This window comes from Leptodactylus fuscus, chromosome 6, assembly GCF_031893055.1.
Source record: "Leptodactylus fuscus isolate aLepFus1 chromosome 6, aLepFus1.hap2, whole genome shotgun sequence".
In the NCBI taxonomy this organism is placed as follows: Eukaryota; Metazoa; Chordata; class Amphibia; order Anura; family Leptodactylidae; genus Leptodactylus; species Leptodactylus fuscus.
In genome coordinates, this window is record NC_134270.1 from 59,806,253 (window position 1) to 59,828,505 (window position 22,253).

A 22,253-nucleotide genomic window follows, 5' to 3' on the forward strand; every position below is an offset into this window, starting at 1 on the left:
TTTTAGTAATCACTTTAAAGGGAGTCTGTCGCCAGGAAAATTCTTCTTCTACACTTTCCAAAGATGCTTTTTTTATTCTCCATTGCAGCTCATTATCATAGAAATCATTGTTTTATTCTATTATACATTAAATGGCATTATGGGTGTTTCTTCTCCTGCTAGGACTTTGTTCTCTGCCCCAGAAAACTGCCCCCTAATAATTTAATTTACTTATTATTTAATGATAAAAAATTGCTAAAGCCTTATTTGAATTTTTTTCATTCAGTATGTTTTTTTCTCATACCATGCGTTTTCTTTTTCTGCATATATGTATGATGCATACAGAAATACCAGTGCATTATATGCTGAAAATCTATGTTTAAGTATAGAATGTAGTGGCATATAGAGCTAACTCTATATATGATAATAATGATAACAGTAATGACTTTATTTATATAGCGCCAACAAACAATAGGAGTGAGGGCCCTGCTCACAAGAGCTTACATTCTATGAGGAGGTAGGGGGACAGAAGAAAACACCTTTACTAAAACTAGAGACTGTGGCTCAGTCAGGTGGGTAAGAGCCTTGCAAATCTCAGCTGACACCTAGTGAGGTGGAGGTATGGGTAGCACACGCATGTCACCCATGTGCTGTCTGCACTATTTCACCACGGATCAGTTACATGCACACTTTCACACGCCTTATCTATGTACTGCTCCAATATTTACTGTTTTAGCTTTTTAGCCCTTTCCTTATATTAATAGTTTCTCTTTACGCCACTTGTCTCATTTACCACACTATTTCTCATATGTATCCACACGTATCCCTTTGTGTATAAATATGTCGCTCTATATTGTATAAGAGACTGTAATTAGCACACAGAAGGTAGGAGTTGCGAAATAGAGCCCCAACCCATAAATCACAGTATACAAGAGACTTCACACTTGAAAATGTAATTAGTCACATTTATTAATCACCGGATCAGTGTATTCGGAGACTTGTGGTAATACATCCAAGTAACGTTAATTGCGCATTATTAAGAATCTGAATAAATAGAACCAGCAATTGGCATAATCCAAACGACAAAACGTAGAGATGTCAAAATGTAGAGACGTAAATATTTTTATCATTTCTTCTTGTGTAGATATCTGCCTTTCCTCACCTGCTCCTTATATTGGAGAATCTGATGAAGGTCAATTTACTGAAAACTTTCACGTCTCTACATTTTGACGTCTCACCATTATGCCAATTGCTGTTTCCATTTCGAATCTAAATAATGTACATTTAACGTTACTTGGATGTACTGTATTACCACAAGTCTCCTAATACACCAATATGGTGATTAATAAATGTGACTAATTATATTTTCAGTGTGAAGTCTCTTGTATACTCTTCAGATATTGAGTTATACTATGCCTGATGAAGAGACCTAAGTAGTCTCAAAAGCTTTCTACCGTATTTGCCATATTTTCAGTTAGCCAATAAAAGGCCTCAGCTACTGAAGACTGTCTTTTATGTCTTAGATTTAACTGTGTGATGTTATGCATTCCTCTTCCACTAGGTGTCAGTTTTGTCCTGTTCATGTTTTGTATGTGGAAAGAAAGTTCATGATGAATTTTACCTGAGGTTTTTGTTGTGAAGCTGAATTTTTGGAGGAACAGTTAATAGTGAACTAAATAATTAGGCCACATTCCCAGAATCACTGAGAAACATGGCCACGAAAAATGAATTGGCCATGGACTCATGCTCTTGAGTTTTGAATTTATTCGGTGAAAATGGATAAAATTGAGCATGTATGATTCTTTGATGGTCCATTTAAACTGACTATCAAAAATTCAGCCATGTGAATATATATACTGATAACAATGTTTTGTCAAAACAGGCATTTGAAGGCTGTGACAAAAACGGCCACCATAAGACGACGTTGACATTTTTGTGAATAAGGACTTAGGGATGAACATGCAGAGGGTAGGTTTACAGAAAGATAAAAATAATGGTGAACAGAGGAGGAAATAATTCATTTAATAACCCACAAATTGCACAGTATAATAAAGAAAGCAAAATCTCTAAAAAACATTGTAAGTCTAAGGTCCCACGTAGCGAGCCGCAGCCAAAATACTCTGGCTGCGGCGGAAACACATCACCTTTTTTTGGCAGTATTGTTCACAGAAAATCCTCAGTCTTCCTCTGTGGACATTCTGCTTCTATTATATCTATAAGGAAATGACAGCATTTTTGTAGTTGTAATTAACATGTTGCGATTTGCAGAAACGCCCTGCAATGTGTATGATGTGTACTGTATGTGTGTATGCAGCTAATGTAAAATGCAGCCACCGCGTTTCTGCCACCGACAAAACATTTGCGTGTTTGCAACAGGGAACCCCAGCCTAAGATAGGTAGATATTGGCCAATTCTGTGCTAGGATAAGGTGGTAGGAGAAATATTACATACATATCCAAAATTTGTGTTTTGTGGAGTGTGGGCCTTAATAGGAGGGGGTCTTAAAATTAATTAAAATTAGATAAAATATGTGGCTTCTTTTAATGCAGGAAGTGCAAAGTATGCATAACGTTTAATCATAAATCGTGACGTGTGACAGATTTAAACCAGAAATAGATCTATAAGATTTGATAAGAAATGGATAAAGAATGGCCTATATACAGTACATAAGATAGAGTTATAATGCCTAGTTTACTGTTCCCCACATGGTACATACATATACTGTATAATACCCCCTTTTAGCCCCCCCACAGTACCTTCTTTCATCCAGAGTGTTCTCTGTCTCCCTTATATAAATAATGCCCCCGTATTTTAATTTATCCACATTTCTAATATTGATGGCCTATCCTTAGGATAGACCATCAATATTACATCTGCGGTGGCCTGACAGCCCGGACCTTTGCAGATTAGCTGTACCGAGAGACCATGGCTGCATGCAATATCATGTTGGGAGAGGTGCTGCTCACCTGCCATATGATGTGCACCACTGTAATACTTGAACCCACAGCTACACATTGTATGGCGATAAAATAAACACAACAGAAGCAAGTATGAAAACATACATGTGGGAAAATAGGTGGGTTTGATACATTGTATGGCGAGCAAGCATTGTGGCTATTGAAATTGCTTATAGTACAATAGCTGTATATCTCAGAAAAGCTGATCTGCAAGGGTCCTAGCTGTCAGACCCCCGCAGATGAAATATTTATGGCCATATCCTAAGGATAGGTTATCAATATTTGAAAGGTGGATAAACCATTTAAAGGGATTGTACAGGAATTGGAGCAACCTGTTTGGCAGCTGGAGAAGATGTAAAATAAAAAATAATGATTAAAAATAAAAAAGCATACTCACCTGTATTTCTCCATTATCCTCTGAGGTCACGGATTTCTGAACAGACACCAGAAGGAAACCAGGATATGTCCTCCATATAATATAATGATGCAGCATGGGGGACAAGTGAAAGGGACATTGTATTGAGGGAACTGGCCCAACATAGAGCGGTATTAACTTATTACCTGCCTGTTTCAGAGTCCTACTTATACTGCTTCTCTGCTCCAGGTGCACTTTTAAGGCTCATTCACACGGAGTAAACGCCAGCTTATTCTGAACGTAAAGCACGTTCAGAATAAGCGGCGTATAAAGCAGTTCCCATTCATGTCTATGGGAGCTACCATACAAGCGCTCCCCATAGAAATGAATGGGCTGCTTTTTTCACTACGAGCACTCCCATTGAAGTGAATGGAAAGTGCCTGCGTGTACGGCTCGGCATGAGCAGAGCTAGCTGTACACGCCAGCACATCCCATTCACTTCAATGGGACTGCTCGTAGTGAAAAAAGCAGCCCATTCATTTCTATAGGGAGCGCTCGTATGCCGGCTCCCATAGAAATGAATGGGAACTGCATTATACGCCGCTGATTCTGAACGTGTTTTACGTTCAGAATAAGCTGGCGTTTACTCTTTGTGAATGAGCCCTTATAATGTCATGTGCACCCAGGGCAAGAAGGAGCAGGAGGGGCCTGGGAGTAGACAGGTAAGTACCTATGACATATGTGAGTGGCATCACTGATCCCTCTCCAATGACCGCGGAGGTCACTGATTGGCCTCAGCAGTCATGTGGAGTGCGGGGGGAATAAGGTACAATGCTTGGCCGAATGGGCTGTGGAATCAGACACTGGAACGCTGGGGACAGGTATGTTTTTTTTTCTTAATGTTACACCTGTCCCAGCTTCTCCAGAGTTTGTCCAATTAGACAACCTTTTTAGGAATAATGTCCCATAGTATAATGTACCTTAGTGGCTCTCCAAACAGTATAATGTCTTTTAATGGACCCTCCAAACACTACAATGTTCTATAACGGCCCCTCCCTGAAGTGTTATGTCTCATAGTGGCCCCTTCACACACTATAATGCCCTTTAGTGGCTCCTCCACACAGTATAATGTCTCACAGTGGCCCCACCACACACCATAACATCATTTATTGGTCCATATAGTTTTCCAAACATTTTGAGTTAGGGAGAACTGTAAATTTTGGGGGTTTGTCACCCATAAACATTATAAAAAGGGAGTTATAAACCATTGGGTGCTCCAGAAAAAGAGGATTATATACCGTGTGGTGGGCCAGAAAAAGAGTTATATATACAGTAGGGCGGGGGGAAGGGGGGGTGAGGAAAAGGGGGTTATATACCATGTGGAGAGCCAGAAAAACAGCAATGAATTTGGTCAACTGGATGTTCTACTCATCCTGCTGCATTCTCTATCAGATGGTTACTATGCAAGACAATTATCAACAATGAGGAGAATAGGCAGTGTCAGGTACACAGTGTTTCTCTCTGCTTGCTGGAAATCTGATCAGTGTCCTTTTATGATTGGTGGAGAGCTAAGCCAGCGGACAGCTCATAATGTCTATTACCTCATGGGTGGTTCTGTTTGTTTCTGGGCGGTGCCCTTTTCTTATTGGTGGAGAGCTAGGCCAGATGACAGCTCATAATGACTATTACCTCATGGGTGCTTCTATGTTTATGGGCGGCGCCTTTTTCTTATTGGTGGAGAACTAAGTCAGTGGACAGCTCATAATGTCTATTACCTCATGGGTGGTTGTGTTTGTTTCTGTGTGGTGCCCTTTTCTTTAGGCAAACCTGTGGTTTCCACCATGTGGCTCTCCAGCTGTCACGGAATGCTAGGAATAGTCATTTTTCTATTCTAGGTCACTGATATATATGTGACACTTCCATCCTTCCAATACTGTTCATATGGTGGATGCTTAGAGTGGTGTCTCCTTCACATGAGACAATTCTCACATGCTTTATACAGTAAATGTTCTAGTTTCTATTCACCTGTTACTGCTCTAGGCCAGTAAAGGAACTTCCTGGGACTTAGATATTTATGGCTTATCTTTGACAATGGGGTTGAATTTCAATACCAAGCATAGCCCCTATGATAGGTACAGCACTGTGCCTGGTATTCAGTGAAGAGACTGCAGCACTTATCCGAATGCTGTGGCCTCTTCAACCAGCTAATCTGTGGGAGACCCTTGTGTCAAACCCAATTCAGCCTGCAAAAAACTCAGTGTGAGCATACCATAAGAAAGAAGAACATAGAATGCAGGAGTATCAGCAAATATCAGAAGAGTCATCACATATGTACAGTCCACCCAAATCACTAAATAATGATAGAAGAGATAAAAATCGTGTATTGTTTGTTTAGACATATCACATGGAACCAGGTATCACATCAACATAACACACAGATCTCGGCTTAGACTGGGACTAATAAAATAGCTATGGTACTGTACACAAGTCACTACAAGCCACACATAACCTTTCTTACTCCCTTAGTGAAGTGCACATTTCGCAGTTCAAGATAGCCCTATAATTTTTGGTCTCTATTATGGCTCTCCTCTCATTCCTAGCTGCAACCTAGGCATACCCTAGTCTCCAGCATGGTATCCCTTTAAATCAATGCCCTCAGCAAGGTTACGTTTTCATTCCTAAATCCCAGCACTATATCCCTTTGACGTTTGGTCCTCAGCATGGTCCCCATTCTGGACTCCAGCATGGCTACCTCTCTCATTTTTGGTTCCTAGCATGGTTCTCTGCTCATTCCTAAACCACAGCATGACCCCTTTTTTCATTTACTCCCACATTGCTAACCTTGACTATATTTGCTGACATTGCATAGGCCAAAATCTGAACTTTAAAGCCTACCTTGGAACACCCCAAGCTATATACTAAAACTGTACTGGGACTGTAGGAATCTAATTGTATATATAGGTCTCCTCCAAAATGGCGGTGGAAAAATTAAGCCCTTCCCTATGGTGATTGGCAGAAGATACAAATGAAGTGGTGTATGAAAGAGGAAGTAACAATAGTGGCGCCCAGTGATGAGATTAGAGAAAGCCTTCTTCTTCCAGTGATGAGAGTTTGTATAGGCAGCAGTCATAGCGGCAAGTGTTCCTAATGAAGAATACCAAATATATTATCCAAACTGCGTTGGATGGACTTGTGTCCTCATTGACTCAGCTTGTGATGTTACTAGATAAATTTGCAGTCTTCTATTATTCTGGAGGAGAATGTGGACACTACTGAAAGGGGTTGTCTCACAGTAAACAGGCAACGTTATCCTATAACTGGCAGAGTATCTCCTGTGACAAGGACGGACATCACATTAAATCTAGATCTCTGCACAGGAATAAAATTAGCCATGTGGTAATTTTTAGTGAATCGGTACAGTATATGGAGTTAGAAGGGCTACTACTAGAGATGAGCGAACACTAAAATGTTCGAGGTTCGAAATTCGATTCGAACAGCCGCTCAATGTTCGTGTGTTCGAACGGGTTTCGAACCCCATTATAGTCTATGGGGAACAGATACTCGTTAAGGGGGAAACCCAAATCCGTGTCTGGAGGGTCACCAAGTCCACTATGACACCCCAGGAAATGATGCCAACACCTCTGGAATGACACTGGGACAGCAGGGGAAGCATGCCTGGGGGCATCTAACACACCAAAGACCCTCTATTACCCCAACATCACTGCCTAACAACTACACACTTTCCACATTCAAAAAAACCTCTATCAAAGTGGGAAAATACCTGGAAACCTTCTTTACTCCCCAAATGGATGGACACAAACCCCAATTTAAGCTCAACAAACAGTAACAACCACCCCTTTAAATCACGTTCCCCATGACAACCACAAATGGAATAGGCAATGGGAATTCCAAAAGCCCTCACCCTTAACTGTCATTTTGAGTGTGTGTGTGTGTGTGTGTGTGTGTGTGTGATGTGGTAAGACCTTCCAAAATTCACTTTTCTAGCCCTTAACATGAGCCCTTCCAAACAAAGTTACATGACCTTAAGCTGAGCTACCAGCAGAGATTGAGGCCCTTGGCATGAGTAGAGCCTTGCACCAGCAGTGTTTTTGGCACTTAGGGTGAGTTGAGCCTTGTACCAGCGTGTGTCCCTTAACATCAGGCGGGCCCTAAGTTCTGCGCTTTGCACAAAAGTTCCACATTAACTAGGCTGAATGGTACAAAGATTAGTAGGCCCGAGAACCAGGAACAGGTCTTGCAATGGCTGTCGGATAACGCTTAAAGCACATTGTCCACCAGCCAGTCAGCCTCTACCTCCTCTTACCCAACAGTCTTGTCCTCCTTCCACCCAAAATTCCCAATCTTCTCAGAACAATAACCCCAACTGTCCCTGCTCCCCAGAGCTGTTCTCCCTTCCTTTGACTGTACCGCAACCTGCCCCTCCATTTCGCGATTCCACGGACCTAACAGACGAGTATCTGTGTCCAGATGCTCAAACACTAGAGTCTCCTCCATTCCATCTCCGGTCGATTTGGTGGCGGATGACCAGCAACCCACCCTCATCGACGACGATGAGACGCAGTTGCTGTCAGGGCAGCCAGTTGACATGCGCATTGTGCAGGAGGAGGAGGCGAGACAGGAGTTGGAAGAGGAGGTGGTGGACGACGAGGACACCGACCCCACCTGGACAAGGCAGATGTCAAGCTGGGAAAGTAGTGTGGATGTTGAGGCAGGTGCAGCACCAAAAAGGGTAGCTAGAGGCAGAGACATGTCCAGAGGCAGAGGTCAGCTGCTTTGCCGAAGCCAGGCCAGACCCGGAATGTCCGAAGATGTTCCCTTTTGTACCCAGCCCAGAAAAACTCCCCCATCGAGGGCACGTTTCTTGAAGGTGTAGAGTTTTTTCAAGGAATGCGCCGAGGACAGATATAGTGTCGTCTACACAATTTGCCTCTCGAAATCGAGTAGGGGCCCTGAGAAGAGCAACCTGTCCACCACTTCAATGCACCGTCATTTGGAATCCAAGCAATGGAATCAGTGGCAGGCAGCAACGGCAGGACAAACGTCGCCTGCCGTTCATGCCACTGCCTCTGCTCACAGTGCTGGCGATGCACTCCAGAGGACGAGCCAGGACATCACTTCATCTGCCTCCGCCACTTTGTTGACTTCTCCCTCATCCTCCCCTGTTTCTGTCTTATCTCCTTCTCCTGCACCATCAAAGGCACCATCAGGCGCTTCTTTACAACAACCCACCATCTCTCAGACATTGGAGCGCCGGCAGAAATACACTGCTAACCACCCACCCACGCAAGCCTAGAACGCCAACATCGCTAAACTGCTGGCCCAGGAGAGGTTGGCGTTCCGGCTTGTTGAAACTCCCGCCTTCCCGGACCTGATGGCAACTGTGGCACCTCACTATGCCGTCCCTAGCCGTCTCAACTTCTCCCGGTGTGGCGTCCCCGCCTTGCACCAGCACGTGTCACTCAACATCAGGTGGGCCCTTAGTTCCGCGCTTTGCTGCAAGGTCCACTTGACCACCGACACTTGGACAAGCGCCTGTGGTCAGGGATGCTGCAGTGCTTATCTTTAATGACAGGCAGGGTGAATGTGGTGGAGTCTGTTCCCCGGGTGCAAACTGGGGTGGCCTATCTCCTCTCCCAGGCCAAAATTCATGGCAGGAGTAGACTGAAACCCTACGACGCTGCAACCTCCACCACAGCTACTAGCGGCAAACGCTAAAACACTGGTGTGGGGAGACGTCAGCAGGCGGTGCTGAAGCTCATCAGCTTGGGGGACAGACAGCACAGTGCCTCCGAGGTCAGGGATGCCATCCTGGCTGAGATGGCATTTTTTTTTCCCTGCTACACCTGGGGCCTGGCATTTTTACGCCTGTGATAATGGCTGGAACCTGGTAGCGGCTCTGGAGCTTGCCAGCCTCCAACACGTTCCATGTTTGGCCCACGTCTAACCTAGTGGTGCAAAGTTTTTTAAAAACATACCCAAATGTACCGAAGCTACTGTTGAAAATGCGGCGCTTGTGCGCCCACTTTTGCAAGTGCACAGGAGTCGCTGCTAGCCTAAAAACACTCTAGCAAGGCCTACATCTGTCCAAACACAGGCTGTTGTCCGTCATTCACACACGCTGAAACCCTACAATACCATATCTTGAGCAGGGTGTGTGAGCTGCACAGACCTTTGATGGAGTTCCATCTACAAAACCCAAGGGTTCCTCAAAGTCAGCAACCAAAGTTTCTGCACCATGAGTTTCCAGGGGTGGCAGAGTTATGGCTAGGGGAAGAGGCATGGATAGGGATGATGTCTAGGGGCAAAAGCAGTGTGGATGTGGAGGCAAGCTAAGCAGGAAAAACTGGGGGTACAAGCTAAGGCATGGACTGGGGTGATGTCTAGGGGCAAAAGCAGTGTGGATGTGGAGGCAAGCTAAGCAGGAAAAACTGGGGGTACAAGCTAAGGCATGGACTGGGGTGATGTCTAGGGGCAAAAGCAGTGTGGATGTGGAGGCAAGCTAAGCAGGAAAAACTGGGGGTACAAGCTAAGGCATGGACTGGGGTGATGTCTAGGGGCAAAAGCAGTGTGGATGTGGAGGCAAGCAAAGCAGGGAAAATGGTGGCTAGAGGCAAAGGGATGTCCATAGGCAGCAAGGGCAAAGATGCAAAACTCTCCCGTTTCAAGAATTTTCCTGACTTGTTTCCCCACAAAACATTCCTGGGAGGAGGGCTGAAACACCACCCTCCTCCTCCTCCGCTGTTAGATTTACCCCAGCTACGAGCTGAAAACGCTGCAACACTGGTGTGGGGAGACGTCAGCAGGCTGGGCTGAAGCTCATCAGCTTGGGAGACGGACAGCACACTGCCTCTGAGGTCAGGGATGCCATCCTGGATGAGATGGCAATTTGTTTATCCCCGCTGCCCCTGGGGCCAGGTTTTTTAGCTTGTTGGAGGGCTCTGGAGCTTGCCAGCCTCCAACACGTTCCATGCCTGGCCCACATGTTCAATGTAGTGGTGCAATGATTTTTAAAAACATACCCCAAATTAGCTGAGCTAAGGGTGAAAGTGCGGCACTTGGACACCCACTTTCCCAAGTCTACAGTACCTGGAGCTAGCCGCAATACACTCCAGCAAGGCCTACATCTGCCTGAAGCACCTACTGTTGTGCGAGGTCACCACACGCTCTAACCCTAGATACCGTATGTTCAGCAGGGTGTGTGAGCAGCAGAGACCTTTGATGGAGTACCAGCTACAAAACCCAAGGGTTCCTCAGAGTCAGCTCCCTCACTTTCTGCACCATGAGTTTCCATGGGTGGCAGACTTATGGCTAGAGGCACAGGCATGGATAGGGGTGATGTGTAGGGGCAAAAGCAGTGTGGATGTGGAGGCAAGCTAAGCAGCAAAAACTGGGGGTACAAGCAGCCGGTGACATCATCACTGACAAGCACAGCTGTCTGTCAGCTGACAGGCTGACTTTCACCAAAATGAACAGACAATGGATAGACTCATCATATACATGTCAGTTACATGACAAATTTAGTGCAATTTGCAAGTCCAAGATGGTTTGGAGATCTGCGGAGAGGAATCTCACCACCTCTTGCGGGTGCCATCATTTGGAAGGCAAGCCCTGGGCTCAGTGGGTGAGAGCAAGCGCAGGATAATCGTCGTTTGGCCTGGCGGCCACTGCCTCTTCCACTGTTGACAGGGCTGGCGCTGCAGTCCAGACCAGGAGCCAGGACACCTCCACATCTGCCTCTGACACTTTGGGGAGTTCACCCTTATCCTCACCTTTTCCTGCCATTTCTCCTTTTGCCCGCGCCATCATGCGCCTCTTCCCAGCAACTCCCCATCTCCCAAGCCTTTCATTTCATGCTAAAGTACAGCGCAACCCACCCACATGCCCAAGGCTTCAACGGCCTCATCTCAAGAAATCTGGCCCAGGAGATGTTGGAATCCCGGCTGGGGGACACTCTGCCCTTTTTAGGCAGAGTGTCTACTGCGCCACCGCACTGTGCCGTCCACACCAGCACTTTCCCCCAAACATGAGGCGGTCCCTAAATTCAGCGCTTAGCCCTAAAGTTCCATGTGACCAGTTACGAATGGACAAGTGCATGCGGACAGGGACGCTACCTTTCAATTTGGGCACAGTGGTTGAATGTAGTTGAGGCGTGGACCGGGTCGCAAAATGTGGTGGCCTGACTTGTCTCCCCACACAACATTCCTGGGAGGAGGGCTGAAACACCACCCTCCTCCGCTGTTAAATTGACCCCAGCTACGAGCTGGAAACGCTGCAACACTGGTGTGGGGAGACGTCAGCGGGCCGTGCTGAAGCTCATCAGCTTGGGGGCCAGACAGCACACTGCCTACAAAGTGAGTCATGCCATCCTCGATGAGACGGCAATGTGGTTTTTGCCACTGCACCTGGGCCCAGGCATGTTGTCATGTGTGATAATGGCCATAACCTGGGATTGGCTCTGTAGCTTGGCAGCCTGCAACATATTCCATGCCTGGGCCACGTTTTTAACTCATTGCTGCTAATCTTTTGAAAAAGGTACCCCAATGTTCCTGAGCTACTGGTGAAAGTGTGGCGCTTGTGCGGATAGTTTTTAAAGTGTATAGTTGCCGCTGCTAGCCTCTATGCACTCCTACAACGCCTGTACCTGCTGGAACAACGGCTGTTGTGCGACGTCTCCACACTGCTGGCACTAAACATATCATGTGTTGAGCAGAGTGTGTGAGCAGCACAGACCTTTGATGTAGTTCCAACTCCAAAACCCTCGGGTTCGTCAAAGTCAACTCCCTCAGTTGCTCAACCATGAGTGGCCATGGGTGGCAGACTTATGTGAAATCCCATCCCATCCATTGCACTGGACACGAAACATTAGCATGCGCTCAGCACAACTTCGGATATGGCAGATGCGTTAAGCAGGGTGCAGGGTACAACACAGACCAGGCCCGAGCACCAGGAACAGGTGTTAGAAATACTGCAGCATCTGCCATTTCCTTCCAATTTTGGGGTTTTGGACCCGCCACCGACTTGTCTGGACCTAAGTGGGGATCATGAGACACAGTTGCCATCAAGGCAAGCTGTGGTCATGTGCGGTTTGCAGTAAGGGGGCAGTGCGCAATTGGAAGAGGAGTTGGTGGATGACGAGGCCACCGACCCCACATGGACAGGGGTGATGTCTAGGGGCTAAAGCAGTGTAGATGTAGAGGGAAGCTAAATCAACAAAAAACCTGGGTAGAAGCAAAGGCATAAACTGGGGTGATGTTTAGGGGTGAAAGCAGAGTAGATGTGGAGGGAAGCTAAGCAGCAAAAACAGTGGGTAGAAGCAAAGGCATGCAAAACTCTACCCTGTTGGAAGACTTATTCCTAGGTCTGGAACACGTTAATGGCCCCCCTGGACAAATTACTGCCACTCAGGGGCCTAGTGTCACCAGGAGGGACAAGTATAGGCGCATGTTGTGGGAATACCTGGCCGACACCAGCTCTGTCCTCTCCGATCCCTCTGTGCTCTACAGCCTAAACTTATTTTCTCATCTTTTTTTCTGAACTGCACATCTCTTGCCTGCTTCCTTTGGGATCTTAGAAATGGTGGTCCACTTCCACAGATGGTAACTTCAATAGACAGTGTAACGGGAGTAGCTGAGGGATCGCTGTCTTAACCACTTTTTGGCACAAAATTAACTTCCAAAGCCAAATATGGTGCAAGTATATGATGCAAGGACACCTACACACCTATCTCTGACACATTGGGGAGTTCACCCTCATGCGCCCTTTTGGCCTGCACCATCATGCGCCTCTTCCCAGCCACTCCACATTTCCCAAGCTTTTCATTGCAGGCAGAAGTACAATACAACCCACCCCCATGCCCAAGCCTGTAACAGCCTCATCGATAAACTGCTGGCCCTGGAGATGTTGGTGTTTGTTTATGCTTCTGGAGACCCAGGCCTTCCGTCAGCAGATGGCAGCTGGGGCACCTCCCTATGCTGGGCCTAGCCGTTACTACTTCTCTTGGTGTGCTGTCTCTGCCTTGCGCCTGCATGTGTCCCATAACATCAGTCGGGCCCAGAGCTCTGCGCTTTGCTGCAAGGTCCACTTGACCACCGACACATGGACAAGCGCCTGTGGTCAGGGATGCTGCAGTGCTTATCTTTAATGACAGGCAGGGTGAATGTGGTGGAGTCTGTTCCCCGGGTGCAAACTGGGGTGGCCTATCTCCTCTCCCAGGCCAAAATTCATGGCAGGAGTAGACTGAAACCCTACGAAGCTGCAACCTCCACCCCAGCTACTAGCGGAAAACACTGTAACACTGGCATGGGGAGATGTCAGTAGGCCGTGCTGAAACTGATCAGCTTGGGGGACAGACAGCACAGTGCCTCCGAGGTCAGGGATGCCATCCTGGCTGAGATGGCATTTTTTTTTCCCTGCTACACCTGGGGCCTGGCATTTTTGCGCCTGTGATAATGGCTGGAACCTGGTAACAGATCTGGAGCTTGCCAGACTCAAACACGGTCCACGCATGGCCCACGTTTTCCAACTTGTTGGTGCCATGTTTCTTTGAAACCTACACCATTGTGCCTGATATACAGGTCAAAGTGGGGCCATTTTCGTAAGTGAGAACTAGCCTCTGCTAGGCAGAAAACATTCAGAGCACACTCCTCTCATCTTCGCACCGTTGGCTGGCGGAGGAAGACGAGGGGGTTGGAGTGGCATCTGATGTCCCTATCCCACACGAGGCTAGAGGGTGCACTTCAGTGCATCCCATTGCTTCACCACAAATGGTGTGAAGGGGAGTGGAAAATGGAGGAAATGGAGAGTGACCCTTACAGTTGGGGCCAGCAAAGGCATGCCAAGTAACACACTGGCACACATGGCTGACTTCATCTTGGGTTGCTTTTCAACACATATTTCACATCATGAAGAACAAATAATACTGGATTTTTTCAAGCCTCGAACCCCGGTCTAGGTCTAATGTCTGTTCCTTTCTTATATTAGGGGAGAGGGAAAAAAAATTACTTCAGTGATACGTTTAGCGTACATAGACTGACTATTAATGTGTATCCCACTTAGTGTTGTTAGGGTTACACACCGTCACAACCTGGCTAAAGCTTCTATAGCTGTTAATAAAGTCAACATAACTTTACGGTATCCAAAAAGACAGCTGGTACCGACAGAGAGCAAGACAAATGTCACCCAAAGCTGTGAGCTCTGAACACCCACAGTGACTTTGGCGTCATCATCATTATAAGGGAGCGGGTGGTAATAAATAACTTGGCAGTGCCTAAAACCCAAAAAGCTTATACAACTATATTTACATTAAGATACACAAATGAAACTTTTCAGTAGCATGTCATGAGACAAGCTGATAAGCTCTTCCTTTGTGCAGTGCTATTTGAAAGTTAAACGCTGCCTTTATTTTAATTCTGGAGAAGGTGCAGACATTAGATTTAGAACATGTTGTCTTCATTGTCCAAATCCTCTATATAGGTAACGCGTTTTTCGGGCCGAGCTGTCTGGGAACGAGCTGGTGCAGCACTGACAACCTGGGTGAATATGGCAAGAGCCTGAGATGTAGGGTGAATGAATCCCCAAATTATTTGTGGAATTCCCAGTGAGACAATGGCACTGTATACCAGTATTAAAAATTGTGGGTGCACATAACCCCCATATATTCTTTGAATTCCCAGTCAGACAATGGCACTGTATAGCAGTATTAAAAATTGTGGGTGCACGTAACCCCCATATATTCTTTGAATTCCCAGTCAGACAATGGCACTGTATACCAGTATTAAAAATTGTGGGTGCACATAACCCCCATATATTCTTTGAATTCCCAGTGAGACAATGGAACTGTATAGCAGTAGCAAAAATTGTGGGTGCACGTAACCCCCATATATTCTTTGAATTCCCAGTGAGACAAAGGAACTGTATAGCAGTATTAAAAATTGTGGGTGCACATAACCCCAATATATTCTTTGAATTCCCAGTCAGACAATGGCACTGTATACCAGTATTAAAAATTGTGGGTGCACATAACCCCCATATATTCTTTGAATTCCCAGTCAGACAATGGCACTGTATAGCAGTATTAAAAATTGTGGGTGCACATAACCCCCATATATTCTTTGAATTCCCAGTCAGACAATGGCACTATATACCAGTAGTAAAAATTGTGGGTGCACATAACCCCAATATATTCTTTGAATTCCCAGTCAGACAATGGCACTGTATACCAGTATTAAAAATTGTGGGTGCACATAACCCCCATATATTCTTTGAATTCCCAGTCAGACAATGGCACTGTATACCAGTATTAAAAATTGTGGGTGCACATAACCCCCATATATTCTTTGAATTCCCAGTGAGACAATGGAACTGTATAGCAGTAGCAAAAATTGTGGGTGCACGTCACCCCAATATATTCTTTGAATTCCCAGTCAGACAATGGCACTGTATACCAGTAGTAAAAATTGTGGGTGCACATAACCCCCATATATTCTTTGAATTCCCAGTCAGACAATGGCACTGTATACCAGTATTAAAAATTGTGGGTGCACATAACCCCCATATATTCTTTGAATTCCCAGTCAGACAATGGCACTGTATAGCAGTATTAAAAATTGTGGGTGCACATAACCCCCATATATTCTTTGAATTCCCAGTCAGACAATGGCACTATATACCAGTAGTAAAAATTGTGGGTGCACATAACCCCAATATATTCTTTGAATTCCCAGTCAGACAATGGCACTGTATACCAGTATTAAAAATTGTGGGTGCACATAACCCCCATATATTCTTTGAATTCCCAGTCAGACAATGGCACTGTATACCAGTATTAAAAATTGTGGGTGCACATAACCCCCATATATTCTTTGAATTCCCAGTGAGACAATGGAACTGTATAGCAGTAGCAAAAATTGTGGGTGCACGTCACCCCAATATATTCTTTGAATTCCCAGTCAGACAATGGCACTGTATACCAGTAGTAAAAATTGTGGGTGCACATAACCCCCATATATTCTTTGAATTCCCAGTCAGACAATGGCACTGTATACCAGTATTAAAAATTGTGGGTGCACATAACCCCCATATATTCTTTGAATTCCCAGTCAGACAATGGCACTATATACCAGTAGTAAAAATTGTGGGTGCACATAACCCCAATATATTCTTTGAATTCCCAGTCAGACAATGGCACTGTATACCAGTATTAAAAATTGTGGGTGCACATAACCCCCATATATTCTTTGAATTCCCAGTCAGACAATGGCACTGTATACCAGTATTAAAAATTGTGGGTGCACATAACCCCCATATATTCTTTGAATTCCCAGTCAGACAATGGCACTGTATACCAGTATTAAAAATTGTGGGTGCACATAACCCCCATATATTCTTTGAATTCCCAGTGAGACAATGGAACTGTATAGCAGTAGCAAAAATTGTGGGTGCACGTCACCCCAATATATTCTTTGAATTCCCAGTCAGACAATGGCACTGTATACCAGTAGTAAAAATTGTGGGTGCACATAACCCCCATATATTCTTTGAATTCCCAGTCAGACAATGGCACTGTATACCAGTATTAAAAATTGTGGGTGCACATAACCCCCATATATTCTTTGAATTCCCAGTCAGACAATGGCACTATATACCAGTAGTAAAAATTGTGGGTGCACATAACCCCAATATATTCTTTGAATTCCCAGTCAGACAATGGCACTGTATACCAGTATTAAAAATTGTGGGTGCACATAACCCCCATATATTCTTTGAATTCCCAGTCAGACAATGGCACTGTATACCAGTATTAAAAATTGTGGGTGCACATAACCCCCATATATTCTTTGAATTCCCAGTCAGACAATGGCACTGTATAGCAGTATTAAAAATTGTGGGTGCACATAACCCCCATATATTCTTTGAATTCCCAGTCAGACAATGGCACTATATACCAGTAGTAAAAATTGTGGGTGCACATAACCCCAATATATTCTTTGAATTCCCAGTCAGACAATGGCACTGTATACCAGTATTAAAAATTGTGGGTGCACATAACCCCCATATATTCTTTGAATTCCCAGTCAGACAATGGCACTGTATACCAGTATTAAAAATTGTGGGTGCACATAACCCCCATATATTCTTTGAATTCCCAGTGAGACAAAGGAACTGTATAGCAGTATTAAAAATTGTGGGTGCACGTAACCCCCATATATTCTTTGAATTCCCAGTCAGACAATGGCACTGTATACCAGTATTAAAAATTGTGGGTGCACATAACCCCCATATATTCTTTGAATTCCCAGTGAGACAAAGGAACTGTATAGCAGTATTAAAAATTGTGGGTGCACGTAACCCCCATATATTCTTTGAATTCCCAGTCAGACAATGGCACTGTATAGCAGTATTAAAAATTGTGGGTGCACGTAACCCCCATATATTCTTTGAATTCCCAGTCAGACAATGGCACTGTATACCAGTATTAAAAATTGTGGGTGCACATAACCCCCATATATTCTTTGAATTCCCAGTCAGACAATGGCACTGTATACCAGTATTAAAAATTGTGGGTGCACATAACCCCCATATATTCTTTGAATTCCCAGTGAGACAATGGAACTGTATAGCAGTAGCAAAAATTGTGGGTGCACGTCACCCCAATATATTCTTTGAATTCCCAGTCAGACAATGGCACTGTATACCAGTAGTAAAAATTGTGGGTGCACATAACCCCCATATATTCTTTGAATTCCCAGTCAGACAATGGCACTGTATACCAGTATTAAAAATTGTGGGTGCACATAACCCCCATATATTCTTTGAATTCCCAGTCAGACAATGGCACTATATACCAGTAGTAAAAATTGTGGGTGCACATAACCCCAATATATTCTTTGAATTCCCAGTCAGACAATGGCACTGTATACCAGTATTAAAAATTGTGGGTGCACATAACCCCCATATATTCTTTGAATTCCCAGTCAGACAATGGCACTGTATACCAGTATTAAAAATTGTGGGTGCACATAACCCCCATATATTCTTTGAATTCCCAGTGAGACAATGGAACTGTATAGCAGTAGCAAAAATTGTGGGTGCACGTCACCCCAATATATTCTTTGAATTCCCAGTCAGACAATGGCACTGTATACCAGTAGTAAAAATTGTGGGTGCACATAACCCCCATATATTCTTTGAATTCCCAGTCAGACAATGGCACTGTATACCAGTATTAAAAATTGTGGGTGCACATAACCCCCATATATTCTTTGAATTCCCAGTCAGACAATGGCACTATATACCAGTAGTAAAAATTGTGGGTGCACATAACCCCAATATATTCTTTGAATTCCCAGTCAGACAATGGCACTGTATACCAGTATTAAAAATTGTGGGTGCACATAACCCCCATATATTCTTTGAATTCCCAGTCAGACAATGGCACTGTATACCAGTATTAAAAATTGTGGGTGCACATAACCCCCATATATTCTTTGAATTCCCAGTGAGACAAAGGAACTGTATAGCAGTATTAAAAATTGTGGGTGCACGTAACCCCCATATATTCTTTGAATTCCCAGTCAGACAATGGCACTGTATACCAGTATTAAAAATTGTGGGTGCACATAACCCCCATATATTCTTTGAATTCCCAGTGAGACAAAGGAACTGTATAGCAGTATTAAAAATTGTGGGTGCACGTAACCCCCATATATTCTTTGAATTCCCAGTCAGACAATGGCACTGTATACCAGTATTAAAAATTGTGGGTGCACATAACCCCCATATATTCTTTGAATTCCCAGTGAGACAATGGCACTGTATAGCAGTAGCAAAAATTGTGGGTGCACGTCACCCCAATATATTCTTTGAATTCCCAGTCAGACAATGGCACTATATACCAGTAGCAAAAATTGTGGGTGTATATAGCCCCAATTCTATTGCTAGGGGACTTGCAGGGTATTTCTGAGGTGAAGGTGGGGGGGCACACCATTGGAACGGGGATTTGGGGTGTATATATGGGGTATACGGGAATACACTGTCAGTGTGTTCCATTCAGGATCCTGGGAAAGCTGGGTTGCGGCGATTGAGCCCGTCAGTGCCACGTTACACTGACAAGCTTCTCCCTGGAATTGAAGTTATATGTAAGCCCAATATATTCTTTGAATTCCCAGTGAGACAATGGCACTATATGGCAGTAGCAAAAATAGTGGGTGTATATAGCCCCAATCCTATTGCTAGGGGACTTGCAGGGTATTTCTGGGGTGAAGGTGGGGGGGCACACCGTTGGAACGGGTATCGGGGGTATATATCGGGTATACGGGAATACACTGACAGTGTATTCCATTCAGGATCCTGGGAAAGCTGGGTTGCGGCGATTGAGCCCGTCAGTGCCACGTTACACTGACAAGCTTCTCCCTGGAATTTAGCTCTTATAAGAGCTGTTGGTTGTCTTCTCCTTCCTATCCTAGCCTGTCCCTGCCTACCCAGAATCTAACCCCTAGCTAACTGGACGGAAACCTCCGTCCTCGGTGAATTGCAAGCTCAGAATGACGCGAAGCTGGGCGGCGCTGTTCTTTTAAATTAGAGGTCACATGTTTTCGGCAGCCAATGGGTTTTGCCTACTTTTTTCAACGTCACCGGTGTCGTAGTTCCTGTCCCACCTACCCTGTGCTGTTATTGGAGCAAAAAAGGCGCCAGGGAAGGTGGGAGGGGAATCGAGTAATGGCGCACTTTACCACGCGGTGCTCGATTCGATTCGAACATGCCGAACAGCCTAATATCCGATCGAACATGAGTTCGATAGAACACTGTTCGCTCATCTCTAGCTACTACGCATCATAGACATTTCCTCAAAGAGGGTCTGATTGTACTATACACTCCATGCTAAGAGTTCTGCAATTAGAATGTGCAAATAAGTCTCCTTCTTAGTGGACAAGAGGGAACTTTTCCACCAAGGATGACTTATTATTAGAGATGAGCGAACAGTGTTCTATCGAACTCATGTTCGATCGGATATTAGGCTGTTCGGCATGTTCGAATCGAATCGAACACCGCGTGGTAAAGTGCGCCATTACTCGATTCCCCTCCCACCTTCCCTGGCGCCTTTTTTGCTCCAATAACAGCGCTGGGTAGGTGGGACAGGAACTACGACACCGGTGACGTTGAAAAAAGTAGGCAAAACCCATTGGCTGCCGAAAACATGTGACCTCTAATTTAAAAGAACAGCGACGCCCAGCTTCGCGTCATTCTGAGCTTGCAATTCACCGAGGACGGAGGTTTCCGTCCAGCTAGCTAGGGCTTAGATTCTGGGTAGGCAGGGACAGGCTAGGATAGGAAGGAGAAGACAACCAACAGCTCTTGTAAGAGCTAAATTCCAGGGAGAAGCTTGTCAGTGTAACGTGGCACTGACGGGCTCAATCGCCGCAACCCAGCTTTCCCAGGATCCTGAATGGAATACACTGTCAGTGTATTCCCGTATACCCGATATATACCCCGATACCCGTTCCAACGGTGTGCCCCCCCACCTTCACCCCAGAAATACCCTGCAAGTCCCCTAGCAATAGAATTGGGGCTATATACACCCACAATTTTTACTACTGGTATACAGTGCCATTGTCTGACTGGGAATTCAAAGAATATATTGGGAATACAAATACCCTCATTTCTTGCTACTGCCATATAGTGCCAGTTTCTGACTGGTAATTCAAAGAATATATTGGGGTTACGTGCACCCACAATTTTTACTACTGGTATACAGTGCCATTGTCTGACTGGGAATTCAAAGAATATATTGGGAATACAAATACCCTCATTTCTTGCTACTGCCATATAGTGCCAGTGTCTGACTGGGAATTCAAAGAATATATTGGGGTTACGTGCACCCACAATTTTTACTACTGGTATACAGTGCCATTGTCTGACTGGGAATTCAAAGAATATATTGGGAATACAAATACCCTCATTTCTTGCTACTGCCATATAGTGCCAGTTTCTGACTGGTAATTCAAAGAATATATTGGGGTTACGTGCACCCACAATTTTTACTACTGGTATACAGTGCCATTGTCTGACTGGGAATTCAAAGAGTATATTGGGAATACAAATACCCTCATTTCTTGCTACTGCCATATAGTGCCAGTTTCTGACTGGGAATTCAAAGAATATATTGGGGTTACGTGCACCCACAATTTTTACTACTGGTATACAGTGCCATTGTCTGACTGGGAATTCAAAGAATATATTGGGGTTATAAATACCCTCATTTCTTGCTACTGCCATATAGTGCCAGTTTCTGACTGGGAATTCAAAGAATATATTGGGGTTACGTGCACCCACAATTTTTACTACTGGTATACAGTGCCATTGTCTGACTGGGAATTCAAAGAGTATATTGGGAATACAAATACCCTCATTTCTTGCTACTGCCATATAGTGCCAGTTTCTGACTGGGAATTCAAAGAATATATTGGGGTTACGTGCACCCACAATTTTTACTACTGGTATACAGTGCCATTGTCTGACTGGGAATTCAAAGAGTATATTGGGAATACAAATACCCTCATTTCTTGCTACTGCCATATAGTGCCAGTTTCTGACTGGGAATTCAAAGAATATATTGGGGTTACGTGCACCCACAATTTTTACTACTGGTATACAGTGCCATTGTCTGACTGGGAATTCAAAGAATATATTGGGGTTATAAATACCCTCATTTCTTGCTACTGCCATATAGTGCCAGTTTCTGACTGGGAATTCAAAGAATATATTGGGGTTACGTGCACCCACAATTTTTACTACTGGTATACAGTGCCATTGTCTGACTGGGAATTCAAAGAATATATTGGGGTTATAAATACCCTCATTTCTTGCTACTGCCATATAGTGCCAGTTTCTGACTGGTAATTCAAAGAATATATTGGGGTTACGTGCACCCACAATTTTTACTA

The 22,253-nt window shown here is 44.7% G+C and overlaps 1 protein-coding gene across 1 annotated transcript in view; it reads left to right on the forward strand.

Annotated features, from left to right (window-relative positions):
• HEPACAM (hepatic and glial cell adhesion molecule) overlaps positions 1-22,253 on the forward strand; it is a 73,235-nt gene that overhangs the window by 36,046 nt on the left and 14,936 nt on the right. The gene's annotated exons all lie outside the window — the stretch shown is intronic.